The sequence below is a fragment of the Lithobates pipiens genome, unplaced genomic scaffold (genome assembly GCF_037356315.1).
Source record: "Lithobates pipiens isolate NorthernLeopardFrog02 unplaced genomic scaffold, aLitPip1_a1.2 Scaffold_10, whole genome shotgun sequence".
Classification (NCBI taxonomy): Eukaryota; Metazoa; Chordata; class Amphibia; order Anura; family Ranidae; genus Lithobates; species Lithobates pipiens.
In genome coordinates this window covers 159,996,144-160,014,539 of record NW_027507686.1, presented here as the reverse complement: position 1 = coordinate 160,014,539, position 18,396 = coordinate 159,996,144, and the positions used below count along the sequence as shown (strand labels likewise).

The following is an 18,396-nucleotide window of genomic DNA, read 5'->3' as shown; positions in this document are numbered from 1 at the left end:
CACAGTGTACAGTATAATGGCATCATATACGTATTTATTATAGTATGGGCAAACAAATATTGGCTACTGTATTGTGGGAAACACTGGCAAAACCCAAGGCATACTGATAGCAGGTACACATAGATAACATCCACCCTCCAGCCCTCCAAAATTAGTTTGCTGTATACACTCTACACACTAAGCTGTTGCCTGGGTACTGTGTCACATGAGTGTAATAATCTGTTGTTCAGTGGCATTAGTTCATTTTTTGTGGGGGGGGGGGGGGGGCCCATACAACCTTTTGCTATGGGGCCCTGTGATTTCTAGTTACGCCCCTGCCTAGAAGAATTACAGAATTGATGGTGTTTTAAAGGCAAAGAGTGGTCACACCAAATATTGATTTTTGGATCCGTCTTTTGTACATTTTCTTTCCATTTTGTCAATTGATAAAAATAAACTATTGACAGTTAAATTTCTGAAAACATTAACAATTGACAGCATTTTTCACACACCTGCCTATAACCTTTGCAAAATACTGTATATATACAAGTATATAGCTGTATGGTAGGGAAGAGATTACCAGCTCCAGGCATCTCAATTTCTCAAGGTTTTATACTAAAGATGACATACTTCAGACTACTAGAAAGGAAAGGTACCAACTCATACAAGGAGGTGCCAGGTCATATATAAAAATAGGTTATGCCCTGGTCAAAAGTCAAACCTCCTGGAGCTCTAGTATGTATGGTAAAAATCCAATATCCTTCATTTTACATAGCAGTCAAAACACATTACCACCCCTCTTAGGGGCTTTTACCTATATCTATAAAAACTGCAAGATGAGTTTATCACCACTGTAATACTCATTAAAGTGCCTGGCTACATTTGTGGGGTTATTCTTTTCTATATCATACAAATAATCATGCAATCAATCTTGTGTTTCTACAAACATACTGAATGGTACAATTTCCACAAGGTTGTGAGATAAACAACATTGTTGATAAAAAATGTAATAGCAAACATCCTTTCATTAATCATGGATATCACTACTTCACTTTTGCAAGATATATGCACAGCAAGGTCATTTATACAAACAACATTAACAGTTCCCTTTAGGTCTAATGCAAACTTTTAGGCTACTTTCACACTGGGGCACTTTTAAAACCGCCCGCAAAGCACCGCTACTGCCGGCGGTGCTGCCCCATTGATTTCTGTAGCGCCTGTAAAGTGCCTCGGTGTGAAAGTAGCCTAACTGTTCAATGCTGGCACAAATTTTTCAAAGTTTTGCTTTAGCATGCTTTAGCTTTTTTTAGCCAAACTATATTCCAACAAAAGCTAATTGGCTCAAAAATGCTGAATAGTTGCAAGTTAGAGCATTTTTACAGCTGAAAATCTACTCTTCAAATCCACTAATTCTGTTTTTTTCCAGCCAAAAAACGCTGATACCAGCCTATCTGTGCATGAACACATAGAATATCATGTTGAGGAGTTTACTGGCTGCAGAAAAAAAAACCACCTGAAGTAAAAAGTAGCAGCTGTAAAAATGTTCAATGTGCACGAGGCCTTACACTGTAGCAAGATATCGGTACTGTATTAGTTTTATGTGTGACAAATCGCGGGACTCGCATTTGAGATGCCACTCATTGGAATGACACCTCAAATCACAGTGCAATTCTGCCGCGATTGTCGCATGACAAATAGTTCTGCAATCGCTGCAACCCGCATCGCAGGAAGCATGTCGCCTTAAAAAAGTTCAGGGGCTTCTTTTGTGCCTTGCCTCTTTCTCCAAATATTCTTTATAAGAGCAGACCCGTCTTAGTCTTATAATTTGTCCTACCGGAATCCCTTTCATGATGTGGTGGGAATGTCCTGAATCTGCTTGGAATATTATTATACCCAGACAGAGGTTTTCTATACAATTCTGTCATGACTGAAAGGAAACACTCTTTTTGTCTATCTGCTCAGTGAATAGAAACATAGAACAGTACTAATGGCAGAAAAAAGATTATGAGGTCCATTGTGTCTGCCTTATTTTTTATTTATTTATGTATATATATATATATATATATATATATATATATATATATATATATATATATATATATTTATTTATTTACTTTTTTTTTGCCTTAGTGTAGATCAATGTTTGTCCCGTGCATGTTTGAATCCACTTACTGTTGACTGACTCACTACCTCTACTACAAGTCTATTCCAAGCATCAGCTACTCTTAGTTTTGAACTTTCCTCCTGCTAATTTAAGGTAGATCATGTCCTGTGTTCTTGATCTTGAGCTCATATTGAAAATACTGCCATCCTGAACCTTATTCACCCCCTTGATGAAGGCTCCATTCACACTTGTACGATTCCAAAGTTGTGCGACTTCGGTGTAACTTTGATGCAACTTTGGTGTAACTTTGATGCAACTTTGGATGGGTGCAACTTGGATACAACTTTGGCTTTGACCAGTGATAATGCACACAAGTTGCATTGTATAACATTCAGGTACGACTTTCATGCAACTTCTGAGGGTTAGCATTTAAGTCTATGGCCCTTAAGTTGTATGAAAGTCAGACCAAAAGTAGTGCATAAACTACTTTGAAGTTACTGCAACTTTAAGGCCCAGTTCACACTGGTGCGACATATGCTCCGACTTTGAGAACACGTGTCGCATGATGTGTATAAATCAATGATTCCCTATGAGAGCTGTCTTAAATGGTTTGACTTGTGTCAGTCCGACTTTGGAAAAGGTTCCTGCACTACTTTGGTCTGACTTTGGTCCGATTTCAGCCCATTGAATACCACTGAAGTCGTATCCAAGTTGCATCAGCATTTTGACTGATCCGACTTGTGACATGCAACATGCTCAGAGGCAATGTTAGCACTGCAAAATGTATTGGAAAAAAAAAACAAATCCATACCAGACCCAAGTTTTTGCACTCATCTCAAGTCAGATCCTGTTCATTAAAGTCTGACCGATGTTGCAGGGCACTTTCAGGTCGAAACAATGGGGTTGATTTACTAAAGGCAAATCCACTCTGCACTACAAGTGCACTGAAAGTGCACTTGGAAGTGCAGTCACTGTAAATTGGAGGGGAAGATCTGAAATGAGGGGAAGCTCTGCTGATTTTATCATCCAATCATGTACAAGCATTTTATTTTCCTTCCATGTTCCCCTCGAATCTACAGCGACTGCACTTCCAAGTGCACTTGCAGTGCATTTGTAGTGCAAAGTATATTTCCCTTTAGTAAATAAACCCTATAGTGAACCCGGCCTAAGTCGTGCATATATGAATGGTTATCCTTGGAAAACATAGGGAACAACTTATCATGCAACTTTGATGTCCAAAGTTGCATGACAAGTCACACAAGTGTGAGTGGAGCCAAGTTGTGAGTAAGTAACAATACAATAATCCACATACTGTATTATGTGTAACAGAAAATCCCTATAGTGTTCCAAACAAAAATATACTGCTTATAAACCTAATTTGTGAGGAATAGGCAAGCATAAGCTTGAAAAGCTTGAAAAATTAACTCGTCATCCCATACAAAATCTTCCAATTTATTTAATAACTGGTGAGAAACTCACAAGTAAGTGGGCAAATGAACATCAAGAGGTTGTAATTGATAATTCTAGCCACTGGGTATTTTTTTTCATTAAGGGAACTGATTGCTGCCACAACTTCTTGAGGGGATTTAACCCCTTATGGGTTTTAGGCTTATGGTGGCATGATAGGACACTGAGGGATTCACTGCCAGACAACTAAACTACACAAGCCACAAAATATAGTTTAATATGAATTAAGACCCCATACACACTATTAGATTTTCTGCAGATTTTTGTCTTCAGATTTACCAAAACCATATAATATGAGGTCAAACCTTTAAGAATTTCAAATTTGTATGCAATCAGGCAGTCCCTTGCACTACATGGTTTTGGTAAATCTGAAGACAAAAATCTGCAGAAAATCTAATAGTGTGTATGGGTATTTAACCTCAGGGTTCAAATTTTGATAGACTCTTTAACCGCTTCCCGACCAGCGCATGCTGATATACGCTGGCAGAATGGCACTGGTGGGCAAAAGGTCATACAGGTACATCCCCTTTAAGAAGCGGCACTGCGGGAATCAATGTCCGCCCGATGCCCGCGATCGTGTCATGGAGAGGTAGAATGGGGAGATACTTTTGTAAACAAAGCATTTTCCCGTTCTGCCTAGTGACAGGACAGATATGACTGCTCTCTGTCATCAAGAACAGTGATCGCTGTCATGTGTGTTGTAGCCCATCCCCCCCACAGTTAGAATTACTCCCTAGTACACACTTAACCCCTTTATCACCCCCTAGTGGTTAACCTCTTCACTGCCAGTGCCATTCACACAGTAATCAATACATTTTTATAGCAAAGATCGCTGTATAAAGGACAATGGTCCCAAAATAGTGTCAAAAGTGTCTGATCTGTCCGCCATAATGTTGCAGTCCAGATAAAATATGCAGATAGCTTCCATTACTACAAAAAAAAAAAATTATAATAAAAATGCCATAAATGTATCCCCTATTTTGTAGACGCTATAAATTTTGCGTAAACCAATGCGCTTATTGCGATTTTTTTTACCAAAAATATGTAGAATACATATTGGCCTAAACTGAGGAAAAATTCTTTTTTTTATATATTTCTGGGGGATATTTATTATAGCAAAAAGTAAAAAATATAGCTTTTTTTTCTTCTAAATTGTCACTCTTTCTTTGTTTATAGCGCAAAAAATAAAAACCGCAGAAGTGATAACATACCCAAAGAAAGCTCTATTTGTGGGAAAAAAATACGTCAATTTTGTTTGGGTACAACATTGTGCGACCGCGCAATTGTCAGTTAAACCGTCACAGTGCCGAATCGCAAAAAGTGCTCTTGTCAAGAAGGGGGTAAATCCTTCCAGGGCTGGAGTAGTTAATCATGACAAATATAAATGATATCTTGACTGTTCCCTATCGCTGCCTCTTTCACCCTTTCAGCCCAAATAACTTCAATCAACATGGCAGCCAGGCAAATTAAATTTTCAGGTCATCAATGGCCGCCTACATTGTTCCTAGCACCAGATTTCTGCAACAGATTGCATTGAAAGAAGGATCACGCAAGAATAAGGCTCACACTACACAGAGGTGTCTAGGAAGCTAGAGAACAGGTCAGCTCAGAATGGTTTCTGTACACATCCTGGACGTACATTCATGTGAAAGTTATACTTATAATGGAATTTACTGGTTAAAGTAACTAAAGCAAAACAGATTTTTCTTTACATGCTTGAAAAAAGCCTATGCCAGATCCATCCTTGTAAACTAGGACTGTGACGGAATATGTTTGCATTGAGTTCGAACTGCTAATGAAGTTTACTTAGTTGATCTGCCCCTTTGAAAACAAATAATAAATGCGCATATTTTTGCGGGTAAAAAAATGTGCGCATATTATTTTCTTTCTCAGAAGCCTGTAGCATTGTACCCAAGATCCTGCAGACCCTGCTTACAGCGTTCTTCCCATATCTCTGTATGGGCTTTCTATTTAAAAGCTGTAGGAAATGTCAATGAACTAAGAGAGTACTCCCCTCACCAGCACCCTTGCAGTTCATTGAGAACTACAAGCTGTCTGCTGTGGCAGCAAGTAGGACTTATTCAATAGATGAATGGTGAGGCTGTGTGGACGGAGTCCTGCACAGCTGCGGAGTTTTTAATTGTGACAGTGAGTGCTGGGAGAAGACCCTCCTCCCACTGTCAGGGGGTGTGGGCAGGTGCTGTAACATGTTACTAAAGGTGAACTTAGGCTTTAAGACTAAATCTATTTTATTCAAAGTGGAAGTAAACTCCCCTATCGTTTTCAGCCAAGGAAGCTGCCATCTTTGCCTCTGTTTAATCTTCAACTGCTATGGTACTGCACATGTGATTCGTTATGACACCAGCCATTGGATGGTTTGATAGTTTGGCTGAGAGCACAGCCAATGTGCAGTTAGCATTCCCGGCATGCCTTTTTTTTTAAAACTGTTTAAATCGATGGGTTTACTTCCACTTTAATTATTGCAGTACCTTTATTATGTTACAGTTTGTTGAGTATCAGTACAGAGCTCAGCCAAGAAAGGGGGAAATCTTACAACCTGACAATCTACCTGACACTTTTGCTCTGACGGGGGGAGAGAATACAAGAATTCAAGTAAAAAAATAGATGTGCTCTATTATAAAAATTACGGATTATTACAAATCCTCATTATTGACTGGTTCTTTTTAAGGCCCCAAAAAAATTAGTATTGAAAGGAGATGCCCGGCTTGAATTCCCAATGCATGCTTAGTTCTCCCCTTTGTTTTAGGTTAAAAGAGGGCATTGAGTTGAATGACTCTGTATACAAAGACGCTTGGCGAAGCATGCCTGTCCTGAAATAAATGAAAACTATAGTGTATATAGTCACAGATGGCGGCAGTCCCTGTTCATTTCAATACCACCCCCCCCCCCCCCCCAAAAGGCCCCCTACCGGGTAGTGTGCTAGTGAGAAGTGCTGAATGTATTTCTGTATCTTACAATGGTGTGTACGAGTCCACTGCAGTAATACAAATAAACAGGTGAAAAGAAGAGTGGAGCTGCGGGGCATTACAAAAAGTCAGATTATAAAAGCCATTTTTAAAGCAATGGATAGGCAAGTAAAGCTAGTTTAGCATCTTTGGCATCAACCCAACTTCTCCTTACTTGAAATACAGAATGGCATGTGGTCATAAATGGTATTAACTAGGGAAAGAATAAAACATTTCAAATTGTTTCAAAAATGAAAAGAGAAGGAATTAAACAAAAGCAAAGTTAAAAGGTTTTGTTCATAGCCCCATGTCAAATTACTGCTGTTTCCTATTAGACTGTGTGAAAGCTAACACCCCCCCCCCCCCCCCCCCAACCTTTCCAAGGTGTATAAGCATTGAGCATTGTGTGTCAACAAATCGTCCTGCAAAAACACTGAGCACTAATCTGCAAGCTTACCCTCTAAGCTAAATCCCCCCTCCTCCCAGTACAAATCCACCCCCCCGCTGAAAGCCCCCCTCTCAGCACAAATGTTTGCCCCCCCCACCAAAAAAATAAAATCACTCCTCCTAGCCTAAATCCTCTACCTCTAAACATTCCCCTAGTACACATCTTCTCCCCACCACTTCAAATGACCCTCCCAACACAAAATCTGCCCAAATCCCCCCTCCCAGCATAAACCCCCCATCCCCCTCCCAGCACAAATCCCTCTAAATCACCATTCTTAGTACTCCCCCCCAACTAGAACAATGCCTACCCCCTGCCACCCTCCCAAAATCCACCTTCCAACACAAATTACCTCCCCCAAGCTCCTTGTGACGCCCCTCCACCACGCATGATACCAGGGCACCCAGGAGAGCTGCCCCTCCTGCCCACCCCTGACAGTATTTATATACTTACTGCTCCTGACTGATGCTCAAATTCAGACACTGCTCCAGAAGCTGGAGGTTGTTAAAAACTGTATAAAAGGTAACTGACTTCAGCACACTTGCACACTTGCAATGTTTTAGGTAAACACACCCTTGTGCTGCACAGCCGCGGTGGGGACGGTGTGGGAGGCGTTCAAGCTGCATGCTCGTGCGGTTTTAATTAGCCGGATAAATAGATTAAAGCGGGCATCCCAGGAGACCTTGCGACAGGCGCTGGAACAGCTAGAATCGACGACTGACGCGTTTATGTCTATTCCCACACACGCCAACGCCTCGGCACTTAAACTCCAAACGCGCGTGGTGGAGCAACTACACTTTGAGCGGGCTCGGCGTAAGCATTTTTTCTCGAGACAGCGCATTTTTGAACAGGGCGAAAGAGCCGGGAAACTGTTGGCCTACTTGGCCCATCATGATGCCAGGCCACTGGTGGTGGTCTCGCTACTGGACCACAATGCTGCCCTGACATCTGACCCACTAGCTGTGGCAGACCTGTTTCGACGGTATTATGCAGACCTATATACGTCCAGAGCGTCAGCCACGGCACAGGAGACCCAGGCCTTTTTGCAGAATGTCCCGTTTGCGCAACTGTCTGCGGCTCAGACCGCTGAGTTGGAACTCCCCTTTACTAAGGAGGAGGTGGAGGCTGCAATTATGTCCCTGGCGGCCTCTAAGGCCCCTGGGCAGGACCGTCTACCGTTGGACTTTTATGTGACATATCTAGAGGTGCTCGCCCCTGAACTTCTCCGACTATACAATTTCTTATTTGAAACCGGATCCCTTCCCGAATCCCTTCGACAGGCGACGATTGTGGTTCTTCCGAAGCCGGGGAAGGATCCCGCCATCCCTGATTCATACAGGCCAATTTCCCTGCTCCAGGTTGACACCAAGATCATGGCTAAAATTTTGGCATCCCGGCTGAACCCGCATATCCTCTCTCTGATTCATCCGGATCAGACCGGGTTTATGCCGGGCAAAAACGCGGCCATGAATGTCCGCAGACTACACATGAATCTTCAGGCATGTCATGAGGGGACGGGTGCCTGGGTTGTGGTGGCATTGGATGCGGCCAAGGCATTCGATTCCGTGGAATGGGAATATTTGTGGGAATGCCTTGGACGATTTGGGTTTGGCCCTAACTTTATTCAGTGGGTTAGGGCGCTATACTCTGCTATACACCCGGAGGCCAGGGTGGCGGTGAACGGGTAGATGTCGGAGTCCCTGGTCTTGGGCCGGGGAACTAGGCAGGGCTGCCCACTGTCTCCACTCCTTTATGCTTTGGCGGTGGAGCCGCTTGCGGCCTCTCTCCGCGCTAGTGTTCATGTCCAGGGGCTTCGGTCGGGTCCCATCACCGAGAAGGTAAGCTTGTACGCAGACGACATGCTCCTTTATCTGGCTGATGAGGGGGCGTCGCTGCGGGCTGCTCTGCAGATTATTGAGGACTTTGGGGTTCATTCGGGCCTATGGGTTAATTGGTCAAATTCCCAGATCCTACCCATAGACATGTCTCCCCCCGCCTGCGACGCGGCCTCCCTCCCTCTTCGTCGTGTATCATCCATCCAATATTTGGGAGTCCAGATTACCAGGGACCCTCTAGATTATGTGAATCATAATATCCTACCGCTGCTCCCATATCTCAAGGCAAAGACTCAAACATGGGCCAGACTACCTCTGGGGGTAATGGGCAGAATTAACCTTATAAAAATGATTATTTTACCCAAGGTCCTATATAAAATGTGGCATTCGCCCACTTTTATACCCCTTAAAATCTTCAAGACAATAGACACCATCCTTAACACTTTCGTCTGGGGTTCAGGCCGCCATAAACTGGCATGGAACACACTTAAAAATCCCACGGACTTAGGGGGGGGCGGCGCTCCCTGACCTGCGTTCGTATTATATTGCGGCCCAGCTGTCCCATTTCCACCACCTGCACAAGTCGGATGGCCCCCGGTATCATGCGCTGATATGTGGAAAAGTTCTTGACCCTACACATGCTCCCCTACAGGTTCTGTTTCGAGGACGTGCGCGGGGTGGGAGGGGGAAGGGCGGCACGCCCCTGCTGGATCAGCACAGGCGCGTCTGGGATGTCGCTCAGGAGATGGTTGGGGCTGACGGGGTGCACTCGCATACGCCACTGTGGCATAACCCCCAATTGGGGGAGCTCAGATCGTTACCAGGAGTACGGCAATGGGCCTCTAGGGGGGTGCTATATTTACACCAGGTGGTCTCCCCGCTGGGAGTCCGCAGTTTTCCAGTACTACAAGCGGAATTTAGACTCCCCTCGCACATGACTTTTTGTTATGCACAACTCTCGCACGCCCTCCGAGCCCAGTTTGTGGACGGGTTCCCTAGTACTCAAGAAATGCCCCTGGTGGGGGTTATAGTAGGGGAGGACCCCGCCAAGCTTATTTCAAATATATACACCTTACTTAGATCGCGCACGGTAACTGGGATTGCGGAGGTAGCTAAACATAGGTGGGAGGTGGATGTGGGCCCATTAGACACTGAAGACTGGGAGGACATCCTCACCAATGTTGGACTGGTTTCCCCTAGACTGTCTGACCGGCTAACCCAACTCTACATTATACACAAGGCTTACCTCACCCCACTAAGACTGAGCAAGTTCCGCACGGCATATGACCCAGGGTGTCCGCGTTGTGGGGATCACCCGTGCACATTTTATCATTTACTATGGGCCTGCCCGGACGTTCAAGCCTTTTGGTTGCATGTCATCCGCTTTCTGCATGACCACATGGGTTCTCCGTTACAGGCTGACCCCAAACTTTGCCTACTAGGCCTTCTTCCTGACGCTCAGACCAACCGCTGTCATGCTGCCTTTCTACACGAGACCCTGTTCAGTGCTAGAAAGCTGATCGCTAATCTGTGGTTACGCACAGTACCACTCACAGTTAGAGCGTGGATACTTGAGGTGAATCTGTCACTGCCTTTGAAGAAGGTCATATATGCGCATAGGGGCTGCCCCAATAAATATAATAGGATATGGGATAGGTGGCTTGCCAATCCAGACACATGCGTGGAGCCTGATTAATGTTGTACGGTAGGCACCCTGCTTACAATTGAAATCTAGAAATTATGTGGGCTCTACATTCCCAGTCTATTGGCGAAACTGACCGGTGGGTGGTGGGTGGGTTGGTGGGGTGGTTTTTGAAGAGAGTTTGACCAACGTAGCTGTAAAGTTTCTCGTTGCTATGTAAGACATCTGTATCTGTACTCTGATAGCCATGTTACTCTCAAATGTTTTGTATGATGTATGACTTGCTGATCTTGTCCACCAATAAACTTGTTGTTTTTTGGAAAAAAAAACACACCCTTGTGCTAATGTGCACACTAACGCACACGTCACCTCAATAAATATTACCGCACGTTACATTGTGGTTTCATTCATTTTAAATAGTAACCCAACTCAATACAGTTATGACTCACATAAACTGAAAAGCACCACAATGCACCACAATTCACTGTAATGCACTACTGTGTGTTGTGGTTGAAAAAAAGGCTGCGTGGCTATATTTTTTTGGTCCATTTCAGTGCATTGGCAGCTAAATCGAAAATGAATATGCTGCTTGAATGCGAACCATGTTTATATGTGACACAAAAAATTGCATTCAGCAGCATTAACAGTGGACAAACGTGCTAATAGATGAAAAGAAAAGCTAAGCTCCAGAATAAGAGATGCAATGTCCAGCCCTGAGCTAAAGGGGATATCATATCCTCTGAGTGTTGATTTTTTTATGCTGCCACTAGAATAACGCTTAACAGTTTTGCTGCAATCATCTGTTTTCAGAAGAGAAAACAGCACAAGCCTCGGTTCTGTGCCAGTCTAGGAACAAGCTTTAAGGCTCAAAAATAATGACAGGAAGCTCCACATGACAGTCACTACTCTGACAGGTCAGCTTCCAGACACGTGTGCCACAGATGGCCTCCGGGGTAAAATTTGACCTTTTAACCACAGTGCAGTCACATACCCAGCGGACAGGTAACACAGTTTATGGAATACTTGTAGTATTAATGGGATACATTAGTTATGATCTGTCCTTCCACAAGAAGCTAGCACAAAGACATTACACTGCAGGAACCTGAATCAATACATCATGCCATATAAACACAAAAAAGATAAGACACTTTGCTTATATATAATCCTTAAAAAAGTTGTATAAAATAAATGGTGTATATATATACAGTCTATAAACATTTGACTCAGTGCATTAGGGAAAGGGAACCTAGAAACTCACGCCTTTTAATGATCTCTGCCTTAGATTGTAAGCTCATATGGGCAGGGCCCTATACTTCAGTTTTCTCTACTGGAATCCAATTGATATGTAGTTTGTAATATAGGTCCTTTAATTATGATGTGCGGTATAGTGTGTTTGATTTTCATAAAAAAAAGGAAAAATAATTGAACAAATCCCTGCATTAACAGGTTAAAGTATAACTAAAGGCAAAACTTTTTAACACTGAAAGTGACAGTAAAATAAAATCCCAATTTTTGGGTTGCCCCCAGAAAAGTAATAGAGAAGAAATCTTCTAATGGGGAGTTCTGGCAGCCTGGGGGTCCACAAGGGATTCCCATTGTTTGCAGGAATTTCCTCTCACTTCCTGATTTGGCTATAGGACGGGAAGGTAAATCTCGCCAAATGGGGCACAAATGGCAAAAAATCAACCAATGGGGGTTATAACCCTCCCTTACTCTATTGAAAATGAAAAAAAAAATAGTTTTGCCCATAGTTCTTCTTTGGTCACCAAACTTGCACCAGCCCACACCTTACTACACAACAGCCACCCCCACCACACACATAAAAATAGATAAGACCTTGCTACTTCACATTCTAAATGCAGCTAGACTGATAATTAAAACTGGAAATCTAATTATCAACCTTATCTAAAAGACTCATATTCTAGAGCTGGTAAGCTGGTAAAAATTGAAGAACTGATTCACATTGCCCATGACAGAATGCCACAATACATGTTCACTTGGGCCTGCTGCAACTCAAGCATACATGTAGACTGTTTCTACTCCTCATGTACAAAGTCAGACAGACTAATTGGATTTAATACCAATGTCCACTGACCACCTTCCAACAACCTATGATACATTCCCTGACAGCTCAAGGGAACCATCCCTACTGCCTGCCTAAAGCCACAACCCCCTTCTCTAAAAGGTCAGACGGAATCATTTCATCGGATAATCCGATCGTGTGTGGGCTTCATCTGACTTTTTTTTTCAAAAATTCTGAAGGACCTAGAAATAGAACATGTTTTAAATCTTTGCAACGGAATCAATTCCTAGCGGGCAAACCGTTAATTTGTATGGACCAAAAACGACGCAAGGGCAGCTATTGGCTACTAGCTATTGAACTTCCTTTTTCTAGTCCCATCATATGTCATTGTGTTCTAAACGAACAGACTTTGGTGTGATCGTGTGTAGGCATGTTCGTTTCAGCAGGACTCCGTCGGAAAGACCGTCAGAGTTTATTCTGGCGGAAAAAACGGTCGTGTGTACGCGTCATTACTCCTGAAGAAGGTGAATTCGCCTACTAACATGTTTTTAGTTGTGCATGGAAAAGGCTTATACATTGATATGTAGTTTGTAATATATACAGGTAGTTCCTTCAATTCTGATATGCGGTATAGCATGTTTGATTTTCATAAAAAAATTTATAATTCCTGTCGTTAACAGTTTAAAGTATAAATAATGGCAAAACTTTTTCTTTAGATTTGGATAGAGTGGAGATGGCTTAGAACACCAGTCAGTTTTAATAGCTGTCTGTGCCCCCATTAGGGAGATTCATTCTGTCTATTTGTCCTGTTTACCATTAGCATTGAAAGTGAAAGTAAAAAAAAATCCAACATTTTGGGCCGTCCCCAGAAATGTAACAGTGGGGAAATCTTCCAATGGGTATACTAGTTCTGGTGGTCTGTGGTTCCCCAAGGGATTCCCTTCATTTGCAGAGATTTCTTCTCGCTTCCTGTTTTGGCTATGGGATAGGAAGTGAAGGTAAATCACCTTAAAGCGGGAGTCCACCGGGACTCCGCGTTTTTTTTTTTTTTTTAAAAGCCAGCAGCTACAAATACTGCAGCTGCTGACTTTTAAATAGTGACACTTACCTGTCCAGCGCGCCCGCGATGTCGGCACCCGAAGCCGATCGCTCGCTCGTGCCGCCGCCATCTTGGGTATGGGAATCAGGAAATGGAGCCTTTCGGCTTCATTTCCCGGTTCCCTACTGCGCATGCGCGAGCCGAGCGGCGCAATCCGGACGGTCCCCGCTGCCTCTGGGAGCTGTGTGTTTCCCAGCAGGCAGCGGGGCACTTGCTGAAGGGGGCGGGCGCTTGCGGAAAGGGGCGTAACGTACGCCCCTTTCCGCAGAGAGCTAGCCCGGAAGTGGGTGCTGTTACCTGGATTATCCAGGTAACTGCACCCCCCTCCCCCCTGAAAGGTGCCGATTGTGGCGCCGGAGGGGGGGGGGATTCCGATGAGCGGAGGTCCATTTTAGGGTGGACCTCCGCTTTAATGGGGCACATATGGCAAAAAAATAAACCAATGGGGGTTATAACCCTCCCTTACTCTATCCAAAATGAAAAAAAAAAAGTTTTGCCCATAGTTCTACTTTAATCAACAAACTTGCACCAGCCCACACCTTATTACACCGCAGCCACCCCCACCACACACATACAATTAGAGGAAAACCTTGCTGGTTACATAGTTACATAGTATGTAAGGTTGAATAAAGACTACAGACCATCCAGTTCAACCTGTGTAGGTGTGTGTAGAAAATCATTTCCCATATACCCGTATATTGTTTTCACTAAGATGCACGTCCAAGAGTCTTTTAAAACTATCAATATTTCCTGCCACCTCCACTGATTGTGGAAGAGAGTTCCACATCCTTACTGCCCTGACAGTGAAAAATTGCCTATGCAGCTTAAGGTTAAACCGCTTCACCTCCAGTCTCATTGTGTAGCCCTGTGTCTTCTTACACTCCCTGGGACTGAAAAGTTTCATACTTACGCTGGGATGACCGTTGGGATATTTGTATATTGCTATCATATCTCCTCTCAAGTGTCTCTTCTCAAGGGAGAATACATTTAGCGCTTGTAGTTGTTCCTCATAATTGAGGTCCTCTAGTCCCCATAATAATTTAGTTCCCCTTCTCTAGACTCCTTCCAGCTACAGCACATTCTATATGCACCCAAACCGGTCATTCCAACATATTGGAAATTGACTTATCAGCCTTTTCTAAAAGACTTATATTCTAGAACTGATAAGCCCATGACAGAATGCAAAAATACCTGCTCACTTGGGCCTGCTGCAACTCAAGCATACATCAAAACAGTTTCTACTCCTCCAGTCCAAAGTCCTACAGACTAGTTGGATTTAATTCCAATGTCCACTGACCACCTTCTGACACCCTATGATACATTCCCTGACAGCTCAAGGTAACAAACCATGTAATCCAATTTGTGATAAGTATGCATGTATATTTTTATTAATTTATCTATTCATTTGGACAATTATATATAATATATATATATTCATTTGGACAAATATTTGAAGCATTTTCTGAATTTATATGTAATTATTATTGATACACACGGTATTTTCTGCCTTATACCACTGTTCCCAAATAGCCTTTTAATGGACTGCACCTGGGCAAACTGCTCTTATAAAGTGCTGGGATTATCCTCTGTTTGTATTGATATGCAAACGGTTTTCATGCATTATGGGTTTACTTTCTTGTTGAACCACTTCAAAAAAACATTCTCACCTTCAGCTCTTTCCTAGAAATCCTTAATTCAAGATAGTGATCTCTTCATGTTTACGATCTAAAACACTAATCAGGTAGATTTAGTAAGCATTGAAGGACGCTTACTACACATCTATAATTCTTGGGTGTCCCTTTGAAGATCCCTGGCTAAAAGGAAATCTACAAAAGCATTTACAGGTCTTAGTTAAAATAAACCACTGAAATTTAAGTGATTAATCAATCCAGTTTTTTTTTTTTTGGTCCGTATAACTAAGCAAAATATTTTGGTGTACATAGCTTACTGTTAATACAAAGACTTAGTACATTTGTCAGGCTCTAGTAATTTAGACTTATGTTAACATTGCATCCTGTGCTTGTTTTATTCTTTTCCCTCACAGGGCGGATCCATGCCCCTACATTCCTGGGCATTGGCAAGGCTCATATAGACCTTAGCAGCAAATAGGGTCAAGTATGTTCAATATCATACTTTGTTTATGGAATCAAATCCCAGCAGTGACACATTGTAACCAAGCCAGCACAATTCTACTCAACACTACAACATTCTGTGCTAATCCAGTGTTCATTTCTCACAACACAGCAGCTGCACCTCCAGAAAATGGTACAGCACTCTCAGCAGGCAAGAAGGCAACATCAAGGGTGCATATTAGAGTATACTTTGAAAAGGATTCTGAACTATACCATACTCATTGATAGTCATCAATTAGAAAATGAACAGGAATATTAATATCAATATTAATGTAGGTGTTAAAGAACATGCAGATCAAGTATATTATATTGATTTCAAACATTTTCTTTTATTGGAAATACAGTAAGGATTATTTTAAATGTAGCTGTAATAAGCATACACACAAATAAATGCAGGAACATATCCCCCTAAACACACCCACTAAACCCCACACCATGGCAACAGTAGGGTATAATTTGTCATTTGCATTTGTGGATCTAAAGCAAAAGAGACATGTCAATAGAAAATCCCATTCTCACCTTGTATGTAAACAAATTACTGTAAATTGTTGTAAAACTGAAAAATGTAAAAAAAATAGCTGTCGGTTCCTAAAGTTGAGTTTGGGCATCCCCCAGATCTTAACTTTGGAGAATTGAGTGGTTCCCTGGCTCAAGTGATGGTTTTAGGCTGGCCATACACAGTTCTTAATGAACTGGCCGAGATTGAAACCATTAATGGGCAGGCTGAATGTACCAAATTGATTGATCGATCAACTTGGATACAACCAGCCTGAGCGACAATTACTATCTTCTCCTGTTGGGGATGGCTTGCCCTGCCCCCCCCCCCCCCCACTGGGAGAAGAAAATGGCCCAGCAGGAGGGATTCCCACATCAACACTGCCTGGGCACCCAATCCTGTTGACAATGGTAGCTACTTCAATGGGAGGAATTGGCTTGCTGGTATGCTGTTGTGGCAAGTTTGGGAACCACAGCGCCTTCCTTATGCCCCAATATTATACATTTAATTTTAATCTAAGGTATTACTGAAATATTATTTCACATTGACTTGTACACTACTATATTTTTAAAATTTTATTCTATATGTAGCGGTCACTACCTAAAGGTAGGTGATCTAGAAGTGTTTTAGTGACAGAAATGCAGCTTCAGGCACATTTAGCCAGGTCTGTGAATTCAGGCAGGCCTGGTTGTTTTGATCTGGGGAATGGGAGTGTCAGTGTAGTGGGGAGTGTGGCCGCCTGTGCTCTGGCTCAAAGATGCCTCCCTATGCTTCCAGTGGAATTGTTCTGGAAGAGGGGCAGGACTTGAGACCTGAGTGGCAGGCAGCTCATGTGAGAGCTCTGACCAATCATTAATTTGCTTTGGCAGGGGCAGGCCTCCCATATAAGCTGGGGTCACATGGTCCCAGGGAGGAGTTGGAGAGGAGAGGAAGACAGCATGGAGTAGCTGGTACAACCTGGGCGTCCCCTTGCGGGAAGGGGAATGTGCCATGTGGAGAGGAGGGATGGAGGAGCCATCAGGAGGAAGTAGGAGCAAAGTGGCAGAAGACGACTGGGTCATCGACTTTCTGTGAGTGAAACATTGACTGTTGATTGGGAGAACAAGTGAGTGGAAGCCCAGGGAAACAAATGCAGGAGAGGATGAAGCTGCATACTGTGAATCTACGGACCACAGTATAAATTACATAACAGTACTTCCAAAGACTGAGGGATGTTGGCACGTGATTCATGGAAATAGGTGGTAATGGCCTGTGGCTTTAGGATCAACACCCAAGGAAATCGAATCAGTCGGGCAAAGGGGAATTATTCAGAGTAATGCCCTTTTGTTTAACTTGGGAGTGCTGCACAAACAGAAGAAGCGGTCAACAGGCAGAGGTAGATCAGCAAGTATGACTGGACAGGACACAGACTTGTTCTAAAGGAAAAGGTCTATGGGTGAAGGGTTATTCAGAGGGACTCTTTATTATTCAGCCTGTATATCTTCAGAGATAATTCTACTAAAGTCTATCCGTAAAGAGTTATTCAGAGTGACTCTTTATCACAGCATTGCACTAAGAATTTGCAGAAGAAGTCAAGGGAAGAATTGATAAGCAGCAAAAGAGCATCTCAAACAATCCTTCTCCTATCCAAGTTCAAATTCTGCAAATAAAACAAAGCATAAAATTCTTATATGGACTGTCTCAATTTCTATGGGTTGTTGTGATGTGTACGGCAGTAGGGGTGATTGGAAAATTGTACAACGAATTCAGCAGCTCCTACGGGGGTAGTGCACTACATATAATTGTAGAGGAAATGTTTTTTACATTTTAATTGTTCGTTCCCCCCATAAGTAAATTATCAAAAGCCATAATTAAAAAGGTAAAAAAAAAAGTTAAATACCTTTCTGCTTGAATCTCAGGCAATCTTTCCTCTTTCACAAGTAGGTCAAGAGACCAATGCTGATCTTTCTTTTACCAATAGTGAATTATTCTTGTGTTTAAATTTGCCCTAAATGCTAAAGAAAGAAAAATAATTTGTTGAGTACAGCCTAAAGTTATAAGCTTTGCATCTTAATTTGTCTAAGTCAGTACAGGAAAAATATTTTCATCTGTGCAGCCTAACTACTGGTTATACAGCAAAAGAGTTTATTTAGCACAAGAAATACTTGTACACCAAACACAATTTTTTCAAACTATAACAGGATAATATTATAAATGTTTTTTTTTTTT

At 42.5% G+C, this 18,396-nt stretch overlaps 1 protein-coding gene across 7 annotated transcripts in view; it reads right to left on the bottom strand.

Moving 5' to 3' along the window:
• Positions 1-18,396, bottom strand: part of CHRM1 (cholinergic receptor muscarinic 1) — a 443,365-nt gene that overhangs the window by 341,613 nt on the left and 83,356 nt on the right. For all 7 annotated transcript variants that reach the window (XM_077458590.1, XM_077458582.1, XM_077458624.1 and 4 more), the window contains exon 2: positions 18,068-18,182. The gene's annotated coding sequence lies outside the window, so the exon portion shown is untranslated. The remainder of the gene's footprint in view (positions 1-18,067; positions 18,183-18,396) is intronic.